Source organism: Oncorhynchus masou, chromosome 20 (assembly GCF_036934945.1).
Source record: "Oncorhynchus masou masou isolate Uvic2021 chromosome 20, UVic_Omas_1.1, whole genome shotgun sequence".
NCBI classification, from domain to species: Eukaryota; Metazoa; Chordata; class Actinopteri; order Salmoniformes; family Salmonidae; genus Oncorhynchus; species Oncorhynchus masou.
In genome coordinates this window covers 23,364,016-23,372,723 of record NC_088231.1, presented here as the reverse complement: position 1 = coordinate 23,372,723, position 8,708 = coordinate 23,364,016, and positions in this window count along the sequence as shown.

Below are 8,708 nucleotides of genomic sequence, written 5' to 3'. Positions count from 1 at the left end.
GGGCGGAGAGAGAGAGGGGGGCGGGAGAGAGAGGGGGGGCAGAGAGGGAGAGACATGTAGCTCCTATCACCAGACATCACAGAGAGGGAGAGGGGGGGGGGGGGCAGAGAGAGAGAGGGGGAGCAGAGAGGGAGAGACAGAGGGAGAGGGTTGGGGCAGAGGGAGACAGAGGGGGAGAGAGAGACATGTAGCTCCTATCACCAGACATCACAGAGAGGGAGAGGGGGGGGCAGAGAGAGAGAGAGGGAGAGAGAGAGGGGGGGGCAGAGGGAGAAGGAGAGACGGTGACAGAGGGAGAGAGACCAAACAATTCAACGGACGGACACGCAACTAGTCTTTCTTCGTCCAAATCAGATGACCTCATCTCCTTTCCCTCTCCGCTGCTGATCTGACATCGTTGAAGAGCCAGAAGGAAAGAGACATGACAGATGAGTGGCAGACATACAGGAGAGAGCTGACAGAGGGAGGCGTGTCTTACTGTACCGGACATACAGGAGAGAGCTGACAGAGGGAGGAAGCCATTTTACAGTGTTAGGAAGAGACAGAGCGGGAGGCAGAGAGAAGAGAGAGGGGGGCAGAGAGAAGAGAGAGGGGGCAGAGAGAAGAGAGAGGGGGGCAGAGAGAAGAGAGAGAGAGGGAGAGGGTTAGGACACTGCTAACTAGAAACAGGCTCTTACTTGACTCCCTTCTAGAGAAATAATTGAAAGAAAGAAATAATTGGCTCATTTAAGATTAGTTTGGTTCCGCCTGCCTCCTCGTTTCCCCCCGGACCATTCATTAAGACGGACAACAACACACCCACCATGAGGGACTTCCAGCACCTTGATGATGAACTAAGAAAAATAATTCAATCCTCCCAAAATAAGAGGGAAAACCCCTGGAATTGTATATTTTCCTGTGAAGTACTTCATTGGTTGTATATTTTCCTGTGAAGTACTTCATTGGTTGTATATTTTCCTGTGAAGTACTTCATTGGTTGTATATTTTCCTGTCAAGTACTTCATTGGTTGTATATTTTCCTGTGAAGTACTTCATCGGTTGTATATTTTCCTGTGAAGTACTTCATTGGTTGTATATTTTCCTGTCAAGTACTTCATTGGTTGTATATTTTCCTGTGAAGTACTTCATTGGTTGTATATTTTCCTGTCAAGTACTTCATTGGTTGTATATTTTCCTGTGAAGTACTTCATCGGTTGTATATGTTCCTGTCAAGTACTTCATTGGTTGTATATTTTCCTGTCAAGTACTTCATTGGTTGTATATTTTCCTGTCAAGTACTTCATTGGTTGTATATTTTCCTGTCAAGTACTTCATTGGTTGTATATTTTCCTGTCAAGTACTTCATTGGTTGTATATTTTCCTGTGAAGTACTTCATTGGTTGTATATTTTCCTGTCAAGTACTTCATCGGTTGTATATTTTCCTGTGAAGTACTTCATTGGTTGTATATTTTCCTGTCAAGTACTTCATCGGTTGTATATTTTCCTGTGAAGTACTTCATTGGTTGTATATTTTCCTGTGAAGTACTTCATTGGTTGTATATTTTCCTGTGAAGTACTTCATTGGTTGTATATTTTCCTGTGAAGTACTTCATTGGTTGTATATTTTCCTGTCAAGTACTTCATTGGTTGTATATTTTCCTGTGAAGTACTTCATTGGTTGTATATTGTCCTGTCAAGTACTTCATTGGTTGTATATTTTCCTGTGAAGTACTTCATTGGTTGTGATGTGAAATCAAGATATGATAAAAACTAAAAACGATAAACGAATCTAAAGTATTTCCTAATATTTAAAAGTTCCATACTTCTATTTTTCAGTGTGTTTTATTACAAACGGCAAAGTAATGATTTAAACTGACTGATTACAGCTGATGCTTTGATTGATAGGATGGGTCTATTGCATCCCAAATGATACTCTATTCCCTACTTTGGTAAAGTAGTGCACTATATAGGGAATAGGGTGCCATAGGGCTCTGGTCTAAAGTAGTGCACTATATAGGGAAGAGGGTGCCATAGGGCTCTGGTCTAAAGTAGTGCACTATATAGGGAATAAGGTGCCATAGGGCTCTGGCCTAAAGTAGTACACTATATAGGGAATAAGGTGCCATAGGGCTCTGGCCTAAAGTAGTGCACTATATAGGGAATAGGGTGCCATGGGGCTCTGGTCTAAAGTAGTGCACTATAATAGGGAATAGGGTGCCATGGGGCTCTGGCCTAAAGTAGTGCCCTATATAGGGAATAGGGTTCCATAGGGCTCTGGTCTAAAGTAGTGCACTATAATAGGGAATAGGGTGCCATTTGAGAAACAATCAGGGTGATGTGCCTGGTCGATGGTGTTAATAATTATCTATCGTTTTATTGGTGAATGAATGAGAACTACTGTAAAAGAGACATGATGATGATGAGGATGAAGAAACTGTAACGGGACATTGAGATTAACTGACGGGTGGTTGTTTAAAAAAAAACTTGTGTCTCAGTTGTCTTGCACACACACACACACACACACACACACACACAGTATGGCATGTCCTGTTGATTCCCTTTGTCATTTCAAATGGACACACACACATTGCGCTGCATGCTTTGCTGTTGAAATGTCCGCTGGCCAGAAGCATAAGGTGGCCATTTTATTGACCTTTAAGATTCCCGACAGGTTGGTCCCCTACCTCCTTCACAATGTTTCCGATACACTGACCTCCTTCACATTGTTTCTGATACACTGACCTCCTTCACATTGTTTCTGATACACTGACCTCCTTCACATTGTTTCTGATACACTGACCTCCTTCACATTGTTTCTGATACACTGACCTCCTTCACATTGTTTCCGATACACTGACCTCCTTCACAATGTTTCCGATACACTGACCTCCTTCACATTGTTTCCGATACACTGACCTCCTTCAGTGTTTCCGATACACTGACCTCCTTCACATTGTTTCTGATACACTGACCTCCTTCACATTGTTTCTGATACACTGACCTCCTTCACATTGTTTCTGATACACTGACCTCCTTCACATTGTTTCTGATACACTGACCTCCTTCACATTGTTTCCGATACACTGACCTCCTTCACATTGTTTCCGATACACTGACCTCCTTCACATTGTTTCCGATACACTGACCTCCTTCACATTGTTTCCGATACACTGACCTCCTTCACATTGTTACCGATACACTGACCTCCTTCACATTGTTACCGATACACTGACCTCCTTCACAGTGTTTCAGATACACTGACCTCCTTCACATTGTTTCAGATACACTGACCTCCTTCACATTGTTTCTGATACACTGACCTCCTTCACAATGTTTCCGATACACTGACCTCCTTCACATTGTTTCCGATACACTGACCTCCTTCACAGTGTTTCTGATACACTGACCTCCTTCACATTGTTTCCGATACACTGACCTCCTTCACATTGTTTCCGATACACTGACCTCCTTCACAGTGTTTATGATACACTGACCTCCTTCACATTGTTTCTGATACACTGACCTCCTTCACATTGTTTCTGATACACTGACCTCCTTCACATTGTTTCTGATACACTGACCTCCTTCACATTGTTTCTGATACACTGACCTCCTTCACATTGTTTCTGATACACTGACCTCCTTCACATTGTTTCCGATACACTGACCTCCTTCACATTGTTTCCGATACACTGACCTCCTTCACATTGTTTCTGATACACTGACCTCCTTCACATTGTTTCTGATACACTGACCTCCTTCACAGTGTTTCAGATACACTGACCTCCTTCACATTGTTTCAGATACACTGACCTCCTTCACATTGTTTCTGATACACTGACCTCCTTCACAATGTTTCCGATACACTGACCTCCTTCACATTGTTTCCGATACACTGACCTCCTTCACAGTGTTTCTGATACACTGACCTCCTTCACATTGTTTCCGATACACTGACCTCCTTCACATTGTTTCCGATACACTGACCTCCTTCACATTGTTTCCGATACACTGACCTCCTTCACATTGTTTCCGATACACTGACCTCCTTCACATTGTTTCCGATACACTGACCTCCTTCACATTGTTTCCGATACACTGACCTCCTTCACATTGTTTCCGATACACTGACCTCCTTCACATTGTTTCCGATACACTGACCTCCTTCACATTGTTTCCGATACACTGACCCTGACAGACTCAATAATGTCCTACTGTGTGTTTAAACTGATGCACGGCCTCTTCTTTCCGAGCTGTTAGTTAGATCAGTCAAATCGTTGATTCGATCGATTGGTTGATTTCGTTTCGATGTATTTCTATGGTAACTGTTGCCCGGGGCCCGACGATAGAGGACGCGTTTCCTATGGTAACTGTCGCCCGGGGCCCAACGATAGAGGACGCGTTTCTATGGTAACTGTCACCCGGAGCCCCGACGATAGAGGACGCGTTTCCTATGGTAACTGTCGCCCGGAGCCCCGACGATAGAGGACGCGTTTTCTATGGTAACTGTCGCCCGGGGCCCGACCGATAGAGGACGAGGAGCAACACAGACCATCCAAAGGGGAACCTTGTAACCATAGCGACCAACGGCAATCTTTGACACATCAACAGGTTGGGGAATTAGTCCTTCAGTTGTAGCTGTTCTTTTTTAATCAGAGCTTTAAAATGGCTCCCTATGCCCTATATAGGGTCCTGTTTTGGGACGCATCCCTATCAAATACTTGTGATGGGAGGTCAATCCATCCCATCAGACACCACGGTTTTGGGTCCGGGTCAGTACAGATTAGGATTTTAAATGTGTCCATAGTCAGCTCGTTAGTCCCATTCTCTCTATATAACCCCTCCTAGGGTGAGCACCAGTTCTCTCTTTAAATAGTCAGCAAGTTAACACTAAATCAGAAACCTGTTTTTAACGTCTGAAAACCCTAAGTGACTTGGTTTAGATTGTTCTACAGTAACTCTGACATCAGAAACAACTCATTCAGTCTGTCTCTAGTTAAGATATAGACCCAGATAAAACTCATTCAGTCTGTCTCTAGTTAAGATATAGACCCAGATAAAACTCATTCAGTCTGTCTCTAGTTAAGATATAGACCCAGATAAAACTCATTCAGTCTGTCTCTAGTTAAGATATAGACCCAGATAAAACTCATTCAGTCTGTCTCTAGTTAAGATATAGACCCAGATAAAACTCATTCAGTCTGTCTCTAGTTGTTAATAAGATATAGGCCCAGAGGTCGACTGATGTTTAGCACAGCTCTCTTTGAGGTACTTTTTAAAATCCATTTTTAGGTTAAATGCTAAACTGACCCAAGTTCAGTGTCTTGGGGTGTCTTCAGTGGACGCTAACCCTGGTCTAGAAGGCTGCAGTGTGTGTGTGTGTGTGTGTGTGTGTGTGTGTGCGCGCACAGGTTTTTATTCATGCCCGGCACTAACACACATCATTCAGCTAACCAAGGTCTTAATGATTGTGATAAACATAAAAGCAGGTGTGTTAGTACTGGGCTGGAACATAAGCCTGCACCCTGTACCTCTCCGGGGACCATGGTTGGCCTACATGGTTTTGAACAGAAGCACACGTGATGTGAGATTCTCGATCATCGGGAGGCTATGATAGAATCAGAACTCTCGTTCTATGGAGAGAATTAGAGTTCTGTTGGTGAGAGTTCCGTTCACTCCGTTCTGGAGCCTCTGCTGCTACACAACCCGGTTGTGTTCTGTTCTGTCACACTTCTCTTTCTCTCTCTTGTCTGCAAGGACACTATACTGTTCATTCAAATATTGAATTTAAAAAAGGCAATATTTTAACTTGATCAATTACCGGTGATGATATGATGTAGAAATTAATAAAAGTATTTAAACATGTAAAAGAAAATTGCATGTCTGTTTTGTGTGTGTGTGTGTTTCCTTTGTAAATTAATATATATATATAAAAATATATATATATTAATTCCACTACTGTTTAGATAACTGCATGGCATGGAAGCTAATGTATTAACTTCAAGCAAAAATATCAGGCAGGATAAGGTGGTTGTGGAGGCGTTTAGCCAAATGTTTTGGGGGGGGGGGGTGTTTAAATCCTCTCTCTCACTGTGTTGGGCGGGAAGAGAACAACAGATGAACAGAGAGAGATTTTAATGATTTTCCGACCTGCAATAGTCGTCTACTGTAGTGTATATGTGTTTCTCTGATTTTAAGGCTTCACGTCCAAAATTACACCCTATTCCCTATGGATCCTGGTCAAAATCAGTGCGCTACATAGGGATTAGCGTGCTGTTTGGGCCGTCGCAGACTGTCAGCCAAGGTGGCTGTGATGTCATCACAGTCCTGGGTCGTCTACACACCAGGGGAACGTTTTAATAGTGAAAAGAGTACTAAATCCCAGATTTAACCACTAGCCATGTGGCTCACATAGTGTGCATCCTTAAATGGCTCCCTATTCCCTATGTAGTACACTGGACCCTGGTCAATAGCAGTGCACTACAGGGATTAGGGGGGAACGTTTTGATAGTTAAAAGAGTACTAAATCCCAGATTTAACCACGAGCCATGTGGCTCACATAGTGTGCATCCTTAAATGGCCCCCTATTCCCTATGTAGTACACTGGACCCTGGTCAATAGCAGTGCACTACAGGGATTAGGGGGGAACGTTTTAATAGTGAAAAGAGTACTAAATCCCAGATTTAACCACGAGCCATGTGGCTCACATAGTGTGCATCCGCCCCCTATTCCCTATGTAGTACACTGGACCCTGGTCAATAGCAGTGCACTACATGGATTAGGGGGGAACGTTTTAATAGTTAAAAGAGTACTAATCCCAGATTTAACCACTAGCCATGTGGCTCACATAGTGTGCATCCTTAAATGGCCCCCTATTCCCTATGTAGTACACTGGACCCTGGTCAATAGCAGTGCACTACAGGGATTAGGGGGGAACGTTTTAATAGTGAAAAGAGTACTAATCCCAGATTTAACCACTAGCCATGTGGCTCACATAGTGTGCATCCTTAAATGGCCCCCTATTCCCTATGTAGTACACTGGACCCTGGTCAATAGCAGTGCACTACAGGGATTAGGGGGGAACGTTTTAATAGTGAAAAGAGTACTAATCCCAGATTTAACCACGAGCCATGTGGCTCACATAGTGTGCATCCTTAAATGGCCCCCTATTCCCTATGTAGTACACTGGACCCTGGTCAATAGCAGTGCACTACAGGGATTAGGGGGGAACGTTTTAATAGTTAAAAGAGTACTAATCCCAGATTTAACCACGAGCCATGTGGCTCACATAGTGTGCATCCTTAAATGGCCCCCTATTCACTATGTAGTACACTGGACCCTGGTCAATAGCAGTGCACTACAGGGATTAGGGGGGAACGTTTTAATAGTTAAAAGAGTACTAATCCCAGATTTAACCACGAGCCATGTGGCTCACATAGTGTGCATCCTTAAATGGCCCCCTATTCCCTATGTAGTACACTGGACCCTGGTCAATAGCAGTGCACTACAGGGATTAGGGGGGAACGTTTTAATAGTTAAAAGAGTACTAATCCCAGATTTAACCACGAGCCATGTGGCTCACATAGTGTGCATCCTTAAATGGCCCCCTATTCCCTATGTAGTACACTGGACCCTGGTCAATAGCAGTGCACTACAGGGATTAGGGGGAACGTTTAATAGTTAAAAGAGTACTAATCCCAGATTTAACCACTAGCCATGTGGCTCACATAGTGTGCATCCTTAAATGGCCCCCTATTCCCTATGTAGTACACTGGACCCTGGTCAATAGCAGTGCACTACAGGGATTAGGGGGGAATGTTTTAATAGTTTAAAGAGTACTAATCCCAGATTTAACCACGAGCCATGTGGCTCACATAGTTTGCATCCTTAAATGGCCCCCTATTCCCTATGTAGTACACTGGACCCTGGTCAATAGCAGTGCACTACAGGGATTAGGGGGGAACGTTTTAATAGTTAAAAGAGTACTAAATCCCAGATTTAACCACGAGCCATGTGGCTCACATAGTGTGCATCCTTAAATGGCCCCCTATTCCCTATGTAGTACACTGGACCCTGGTCAATAGCAGTGCACTACAGGGATTAGGGGGGCATATGGCTCCCGTGTACAGTAGACTACTGTTCAGCTGGACATTTGTAGGGTTATCTCTGTGTTTATATATATATATATATATATATTATCAATATGTATCTACACTGAACATGTCAATGCAACATGTAAAATGAAATAAAATAAATTCCCAGATATGTTCCATATGTGCAAAAAAAAAGAAGCTTATTTCTCTGTAATTTTGTGCATAAATGTGTTTTTATATCCCTGTTAGTGAGCATTTCTCCTTCGCCAAGATAATCCATCCACCTGACAGGTGTGGCATATCAAGAAGCTGATTAAGCTGATTAGACCCCAGGTCCAGACACCAGGTCCATACCCCAGATCCAGACCCCAGAGACCAGGTCCAGATCCCAATTCCCAGATCCAGACCCTAGATCCCAGGTCCAGACCCCAGAACCAGACCCTAGATCCCAGGTCCAGATCCCAATTCCCAGATCCAGACCCTAGATCCCAGGTCCAGACCCCAGAACCAGACCCTAGATCCCAGGTCCAGATCCCAATTCCCAGGTCCAAATCCCAGATCCAGACCCTAGATCCCAGGTCCAGACCCCAGGTCCAGATCCCAGATAGACTAGAGAGGATGTTACTCTCTCCCCT